The sequence below is a fragment of the Bidens hawaiensis genome, unplaced genomic scaffold, assembly GCF_021521415.1.
Source record: "Bidens hawaiensis isolate Kalapana, Puna unplaced genomic scaffold, B.hawaiensis_p1.1 tig00002423_1, whole genome shotgun sequence".
Taxonomy (NCBI): Eukaryota; Viridiplantae; Streptophyta; class Magnoliopsida; order Asterales; family Asteraceae; genus Bidens; species Bidens hawaiensis.
In genome coordinates, this window is record NW_027491133.1 from 1,915,509 (window position 1) to 1,925,287 (window position 9,779).

A 9,779-nucleotide genomic window follows, 5' to 3' on the forward strand; every position below is an offset into this window, starting at 1 on the left:
AAGACTGAAGCATGATTTGATGTCTTGGGAAGTGTTACAAGGATTCGGGAAGAGTATGGATGAGTGATCATAAGCCGATGCTAAAACTGAACAAGATGGGTTGACAAAATGCGACCTTGAAGTAAAACGAGCATATCCTGAGCTAGAAAATGAGTCACGGGAGCTATAATATATGAATTTTGGGTTTCTCGACGAGAGGAATCTAAAAATGTGGTTTTCTTAGGTCGCGATACGCGATGGGATGGTCATATGTCCATCGCGTATCGCGGTGGACATAAAAGACGGGAAAATTAGGTTTTAAGCATATTATTCATGATAAAGAACCCTAACTCCGTTTTGACGAAGAAAAGGCGATTCCAGCAGCTCCAAGAGTCGATTTCCACCATTATAGCTTGTGCCAAGACCTTCTGCATGATCCATATCATCCATATTGAAGATTCAATGATGTCAAGGCTTGGCTAATCTCCTAGAATCGCACCCGGAATGTATAGTTTGTAATCTTTACAGTTTTTCTCATGTGATTAAGAACACTTGTGTATAATTATTGATGATTGATATATTATTATTGATGTTTGGTATTTCTGTGTGTTCGGTCGGTTTAAGTTTACGTTGGTCTGAACGAACTGTTACCAGTTGCTAGATAATTAATCATATAATTGTTTGGTTAGATTGAATTCGATAAAACATACAAATGCCCTTAACTGAGTCACACTGGCAAGGACTGTTTGATAACCACTACCGTGTCTAAAGTGATTATTGATGTCTAAGGTTTTGTCCGATTGATCAGTTTTCAGTTAATCGTTAATAATTAACCTGTTAGGTTGCATGAGATAACTGTTTGTTGCTTACTTGAATTCCCGGGTGTGATTTGTTTTGTTAACTGCTTAAAACTCGTTTACTTGTTCGTTACTCAGTTCTCTAAATTCACTTAAATTGCTTGTCTGATCAGCACTAAACACTAGTACTTCATAATATTAAATCTGTACACGAATTGCATTGACCACATACTCCTTGTGATACGATACCCTACTTGCTCTAACTATTTAGTTTAATTAAGTTTTTGATTGACTCAAACGACGGTCATCAAAATGGCGCCGTTGCCGGGGAGTTAGTGCGCTTAGTGTTTTTTGTGTTATTTGATTTCTTTGTTTATTTTAGTTTAGTTTAGTAATTTTTAATTTTATTTTTGGTTTTTATTTTATTTTTCCATATTAAGCGGGGTGTGTTGTTTGTGCAGGTAACAGGTTTTAGACACCCGCCACTTGGGCAGACAGTCACCGCTTACGGGTTAAAACCAAAACCCATCCCGAAACCCGAGCACACAACTGTCACTATGAGCAATTATGGTGATTTTCGTTATTGTCAAGGCCCGTATCATTATCGGTATTGTCCAGTAGTTGCACAAAATCGGCAAGAGCGTTGCCATGGGCGAAGATATATGACGACATTCTATGAAGATAAAGAGATTTTGTCATGTTATTCACACTCTGAACAACAGACATCACCAAATTATGATGAAGATTATCAATCAGACATGGATGACCAATATGATCAAGAGTCGTATTATGCCAACTGAGAACCGGAGATGCCCTATTCCTCAAGTTCCCAAGACACGGTGGAATCCAAACTTGACAAATTGATAAATATTATGGTTGAGCATAACAAGGAATTAGAACAACAAAGGAAATCACTCGAGGCTAAGTGGACCAATCAAATTAATGAAGAGATTATACACACTGAACCAGACTATGATGAGGATGATTATGAATATTCTCCTGAAGAAGATGATTATGAATATCCTCAGTCGGTTGATGAAGACCAACAAAATATTCTGCACTCTAAGATCGATACCATCATGAACACGTTAATGGAACATAAGAGACATATGATGGAAGAAGAAAAGGAATATGAGCTAAGACATGAAAGAATTTTGGCCTCGCTCAATCCGAATATTGAGGACAATACTAAAATCAAACAAGACTAAGAAGAGTTGGCTAGTGGTACTGTGTTTGATGGTGATGAAGAGAATGAGGTTGTTGATCTTCCAAAGCAAGAAAGTGAAAGTGGGATTCAAGTAGAAGATACAACTCCTTCAGAGTATGAAGAGCCCAAGTTAGCCAATGTGAATCCTATGCCTTCTCCAGTACTTATTATTTAAAACAACAAGTGTGAGAATGAAGGCTTGGTAAAGAATGAAAAGAAAGTAAGCTTGCAAGATATTGGGGAAATAATTAAGAAGCGGCATCACAATAATCATTCAAGTAGCATGCCAATCACTGTAAAGCGGTTATGGACTTGGCATGTAAGCTACCGAGCGCATATTGGAAACTCGATGGGTAAGTGTGCACTTCGACCACCGTGATAAATTCAGGTATTGTCAAGCTGTAGACATCAATTCAGCGCTATCCGGGAGGCAACCCGGGGTTTGTAAGTATCTTTCCAATTTGTTTTTATTTGAGTTATTATCTGCTGTATTTTGATTTATTGTATATTGTGTTGTATTTGGAACTTTGTGGGTGTAGTTCACTATAAACCCTCACGAGACCTCACTCGTCCACCCGGGCTACCGGGGGGTTTAAAGGGCTTGTTGCATACGCTAAATGCAATCGTGATTCCTACGAAAGTGAGTTAGGTCTTTTAACGTTTTAACTTGCTTAACAAAATTAATTATGAAACGACTTAATTTGGCTCGTTAGTTATTTTAATAAACTCAACAGAAAATCAATTTTTTATAACTCTTAAAATACATAGGTCTTACACTTGTGAGAAGCTTGCTTCTACACGTCTTGAGATTTTGCAGGTTCGGTTGTCAATTTTGGTACTTGGTTGAGACGAGAGTATACGAGTGTTTACGAGAGTTCGCGACCCGACTGGTCCTTTTCGAGTCTCACTGATATCAGGTGATTTCAGTTTCTTAATCTATTTTGTTTTTATTAGTTTAAATGTTAAAAGTGTAATTGTATAATTGCTAGTAGAACCATCACATTTGAGCCCCGAGTTTTTAAATTGCTTAACAGTCAAAAAGTCAATTTCAACCCTGTCCCTCAAATGTTCTTTATTTATTTAGCTATTTCAACATTGAGGACAATGTAAACCTCAAGTGTAGGGATGGGTAAAATTTGAAAATTTTAACCCGATAGTACCTCGAAGAGTGTTCAGAAACCAAAGTTGTTAACTGTGAATTATTGCCATTAATGTCAAGTTATAGGTTTCTGGTCATGGTTGGTTTTTCAGCTTCTCAATAGTCTTACTCACAAATGTTTTCATAACGAGAAGTTGAAAATGGGGTCGTTTAGGCGGGGATAACGAGTCATGAGGACAGGTACACATGTTTATATCGTCAACCATATTCCTCCGGTACGTGTGTGAGCTGACCCAAATATATATAATACACATATAATATATAGTACACACATGTCAATTGAGTGCTTTGATCGATGTTCATGGATTACGGGATCGTAGTTGGCAAAATGCAAAAGTGATAGAGGGAATTAGGTTAAGCCTCGTCTGGATGAGCGAGAGTGTGGGTACTGGGGGGTTGGGCCTCATACATTATACATATGAGTGTGGGTAATGTGAGGGGCGGGGGGTTGGGTCCCTTAGAAAACCTTTCTTGGACTTATTTTTCATTGTTTAACCCCGACATTATGTTACGAGACAATCCGGCTTACTAAGTTTATTTGTAAGTGTATTTGTCTTTGTTTTTATATTTGTATTTGTTCCATTATTAAGCATCACGTTATTATGGTAAAAAAAATTGAGGAAAAAGCCAAAAAGATGTCTGTTTTTATTCAGTTATGTATTCAATAGTTCGTTTAAGTAAAAAAAATGAAATCAGTATGTATGTTAGTTTGCTTATTTAGAGGTTGTATAATAAGGCAGACAGTTTGTATAGTAGTTCGTTTATTTAGATGTTTTGTAATAAGCCGGTTCGGATCGTTTGAGCTACTCAAATATTTCTTTTTCATACCCTTACACCTGGCCCTGTTACAACCCTTTTAAGACCTCTTGATTTGCATTTGTGTCAAAGCAGTTTTATGGATGAATATTTGCTTATGAGTGATATTGAGAGCAGAGTGATAATGGCACATCTTTTGCTAGTCCAGATATTAAACCGAGAGGAGAGATGTTATATTATGAGGGGTATGAGCATGTGTGCCTTAACCGGAAACAATGTACACTTGTCTGAGCGCCTCTATTGTTTTTATTATAGAACTTAACCTTATTTGTGAGATGTCAATCTAAAAACAGTGTCAGTCTGGGAAACTGGGTATGACCTTAAACCTTACTAGTATTAATGGTGATAATTTACATATATATGATGGAGGTTAATGTTTGCTTTAGAGTTTGCTTGAGGGCAAGCAAAAGATAAGTGTGGGGTTGTGATGGTCGGGTATTTTGTATATATATTAGTGTATTAATTATGTAGTTTTATTGAATATATTGTTAGAACTTTGGTACTTCATACGTGCTTTTGTATATCAGGTCATTGATCATTAAAGATGATAAATTGGAGACTTGTACGAGCATGGAATGATATCTCGGGAAAACCGAAGCATGATTTGATGTCTTGGGAAGTGTTACAAGGATTCGGGAAGAGTATGGATGAGTGATCATAAGCCGATGCTAAAACTGAACAAGATGGGTTGACAAAATGCGACCTTGAAGTAAAACGAGCATATCCTGAGCTAGAAAATGAGTTACGGGTGCCATAATATATGAATTTTGGGTTTCTCGACGAGAGGAATCTGAAAATGAGGTTTTCTTAGGTCTCTATACCCGATGGGATGGTCATATGGCCATCTCGTATCGCGATGGACATAAAAGACGGGAAAATTAGGTTTTAAGCATATTATTCATGATAAAGAACCCTAACTCCGTTTTTACGAAGAAAGGCGATTCCAGCAGCTCCAAGAGGCGATTTCCACCATTATAGCTTGTGCCAAGACCTTCCGCATGATCCATATCATCCATATCGAAGATTCAATGATGTCAAGGCTCGGCTAATCTCTTAGAATCGCACCCGGGATGTATAGTTTATAATCTTTACAGTTTTTCTCATGTGATTAAGAACACTTGTGTATAATTATTGATGATTGATATATGATTATTGATGTTTGGTATTTCTGTGTGTTCGGTCGGTTTAGGTTTACGTTGGTCTGAACGATCTGTTACCAGTTGCTAGATAATTAATCATATAATTGTTTGGTTAGATTGAATTCGATAAAACATACAAATGCCCTTAACTGAGTCACACTGGCAAGGACTGTTTGATAACCAGTGTCGTGTGTAAAGTGATTGTTGATGTCTAAGGTTTTGTCTGATTGATCAGTTTTCAGTTAATCGTTAATAATTAACCTGTTAGGTTGCATGAGATAACTGTTGGTTGCTTACTTGAATTCCCGGGTGTGATTTGTTTTGTTAAATGCTTAAAACTCATTTACTTGTTCGTTACTCAGTTCTCTAAATTCACTTAAACTGCTTGTGTGATCAGCACTAAACACTAGTACTTCATAATATTAAATCGGTACATGAATTGCATTGACCACATGTTCCTTGTGATACGATACCCTACTTGCTCTAACTATTTAGTTTAATTAGGTTTCCTCTCATCGAGAAACCCAAAATTCATATTTTATGGCTCCCGTAACTCATTTTCTAGCTCAAGATATTCTCGTTTTACTTCAAGGTCGCATTTTTTCAACCCATCTTGTTCAGTTTTAGCAACGGCTTATGATCACTCATACATACTCTTCCCGAATCCTTGTAACACTTCCCAAGACATCAAATCATGCTTCTTCTTCCCGAGATATCATTCCATGCTCGTACAAGTCTCCAATTTAGCATTTTTAATGATCATTGACCTGATATACAAAAGCACGTATGAAGTACCAAAGTTCTAACAATATATTCAATAGAACTACATAATTAATACACTAATATATATACAAAATACCCGACCATCACAACCCCACACTTATCTTTTGCTTGCCCTCAAGCAAACTCTAAAGAAAACATTAACCTCCATCATATGTATGTAAATTATCACCATTAATACTAGTAAGGTTTAAGGTCATACCCATTTTCCCAGACTGACACTGTTTTTAGATTGACATCTCACAAATAAGGTTAAGTTCTATAATAAAAACAATAGAGGCGCCCAGACAAGTGTACTTTGTTTCTGGTTAAGGCACACATGCTCATACCCCTCGTAATATAACATCTCTCCTCTCGGTTTAATATCTGGACTAGCAAAAGATGTGCTAGTATGACTCTGCTCTCAATATCACTCATAAGCAAATATTCATCCATAAAGCTGCTTTGACACAAATGTAAATCAAGAGGTCTTAAAAGGGTTGTAACGGGGCCAGGTGTAAGGGTATGAAAAGGAAATATTTGAGTAGCTCAAATGATCCGAACCGGCTTATTACAAAACATCTAAATAAACGAACTACTATACCAACTGACTGTCTTATTATACAACCTCTAAATAAGCAAACTAACATACATACTGATTTCATTTTTTTTTACATAAACAAACTTAAACGAACTACTGAATACATAACTGAATAAAAACAGACAAAGATTTTGCTGCAGACATTTTTTCCAAACCTATTCATACAGTGCTAAGTTGTCTCATTGGTGCCTCTCTCATATTCATACATGTGTGGACTTTTATCTAAACCGATCGGGCCGGGTTGGTCGGTTGGCACATCAATGGTTTTCTTTTAAATAAAATTGTTGTTTCAATCTGGTCAAACTAAGAAAATTAAGCACACAAGAGAATAGATTAAACGAGCCAAACGAGTAGAAAGTATTGAATTGCATACGACCTCTTATTTTTTCACTCGACTAATTTTGGTGCAACAATAATAATTGGTTTTTGGTGATTGTAGGACATTGCTATGGCAACCTTTGGGTCGTTGAAGCAATACTAATTTAATAAAGGAACTCCACTCAAGCTTCACATACTAGATTTAACTAAGCCACTTGCATATTATTTGTATAAATGTCATCAGTTTTATTTGTATGTAAATAACTAAGCATGTCAAAATAGTGAGCTGATATATTAACATGTCAAGTTAGGGTGAAACAACATTAAACGGGTCAAAAAATGTTGTATAAAATGAAACGTACCAACATATGGCATTTTAAAATGAAACGGGCCAAAATCTATTTACTTATTCAAGATCGAGTTGTTAAAAAGTCAAATTAAGGCAAGCCAAAACCATAACTAATTTAATAAGGGAACTCCACTCAAGCTTCACATACTGAATTTAACTATGGCACTTGTATATTATTTGTGTAACCGTCATCAGTTATGTTTGTATGTAAATGACTAAACATGTCAAAATAGTGAGCCGATATATTAACAGGTCAAGTTAGGGTGAAACAAAATTAAACGGGTCAAAAGATGTTGTATTAAAATGAAGCGTGCCAACATAGGGCAATTTAAGATGAAACAGGCCAAAATCTGGTTTACTAAAATGAAACAGCTCAGAACAAACTGAATTAAAACATGTCCAAATATAATAAACGAGTCCAAATATGGTGTATTAAAATGAAACGGTTCAATATATGAACGATTCAGAATACGGGGAAACGAAATTAAACGGGTCAAAATAAGTTGAATTAAAATGAAGCGGGCCAAAATATGTAGTTTCACGATGATACGGGCCAAAGTCTGGTGATTCAAATGAAACTGGTCAGAACATAGTGTAACATTCGTCAATTTTCAGACCCGAAATCACGACCCGTTTTAAATTTTTATTATTATTAACCGGACATTTGTAACATTTCGGTTATTTTATCAATCGAGTTCCATATTTGTTTAGTTTTTATTTATTTCTTTTATTAATAACTATGAGAGTTGTACAAAATCAACCCCTTAACTAAATTTTATCCACTCTTGCACCCACAACTGAAGACCAAGGACCAAATCGCAAAAATCATCCAAACCCTTTTCCCTCTCTCCCTTCCTTCCCGTCGACGTCCAAGACCCCCCCCCCCCCCCCCCCACCTTTGCCTTTTCCTCAATCTTCGGCGAAATTAATCTTTCCAAATCCTTTGCTAACCATAAACGCGTTGTACCGACGCTCTATACATGGTAAACTATAAATTTGACAGCTGACTCGTTAATAACCAAACTGCGGCCAAAAGTGTCCCTAAACCACTATAAATACGTCGCCATTTTTCAATTAAACCTACACACACCTCCCTCTCTACCTCGCGACCTAAAACCCTAAGGCAATCAACCCATACATTGCTGTTAAGATTGTTTTCGCATTCAAGCTTTGATCCGTAACCCTAAACGGTCGTTATCACTCAATTAATCATCAATCATGGTAATTATGATTGCTTTATGTTCGTTTTTATGTAATTAATAGAAACCCCAACTCAATTTAACCAACTATGAACGAATTAGACGATTTTAAATTCTAGGGTTTGTTAGTGTATTGGGGTTTATCTTGTTACCTGGTTATGTATTATCATTCTGGTTTCCTACACAAGTTAGACACCAGCCCAGTTGGCTGGTGCACTCGTTTTAAAAACTAAACCGGCCTACGGCGCGGGTTCGAATCCCCCAGGCCCGGTTTTTGGTTTTTATTTCTTAAAAAAATCATTTTACAAGTTTTGGTTACTATTATGCATATACATATTTAGTTCAACTTGTTTGCCTTTTTTTTATTTAATTACAACTCATAACTTTTTATAAACGTCTTTTCATATATAAACCTATTACAATAATAAAATCTTTTACTATTCTCGCTTGTCGAACTAAACTATATTCTCGTATGATTTTTTTATCATATATATAAAGATCCGATTATATAATGTTATTCTTATTTGTGACCCAACGTAAGATTTAATAATAATAATAATAATAACAACAACAACATTAATAGTAATAGTTTAAACCATAAATGTCTCCAAAATCCTTTTAAACCAATTTGTAACCGTTATGTCATGTCATTTTTTATTTTATTGGTTATACCTTCTAATTTATATGATAACTAAACTAATAACAACTTTTGTTTTTATCAAAGAACGCGCTTTAACCATATCAATTCTCATATCCGTCCTACGCCTTGTTATTATTTAACTAATATTATTTAGTTAATATTAATATTAACTAGGAACTTTTGTTGACGTAACCCAAGGAGCTCGCCACTTTTATCTTAAATTTTCTCTTGTCGCCTTCTCATTCTCATCAATCCCACACTCTAAGGTGAGTTTACATATCCCCCTTTTTTCATCTTTTATATTTTGGGGGTGACATGTATACCCTATTTAAATTACTCATTTTTATCTACTTATCTATTCATAACACAATTCAATATATGTTTATGTGTGATTATTGCGTACTCTATGATAATGCTTTATGTGCTTAATTGTTTATTTTATGTTTGGTGGTTGGTATCCCATCCTCATATATTCTCATCTAGTATGATCATACATTTACCAAAGTACTTTGATTTCGTATCAATAAGAACGGGTCCACATCTATTTAGTTGTTTACATTTTCATAGGAATTGTAATACTCATCATTAACATACGAATTGTGGTTTTTATCTATATATGTATCTCAACTAAAAACTTATGTATTCTCACCAACATTCGTGTTGACAAACTCTATTTTTATACATGTTACAGGTACAAGTAATATACATTGATCAAGATTGAAGATATTAGTTTTTACCTTAGGATATTTATTCAAACAATTAACATGATGTAATTGTTTTGATTATTATAATTATGTACTTGTTTTGATATTAATG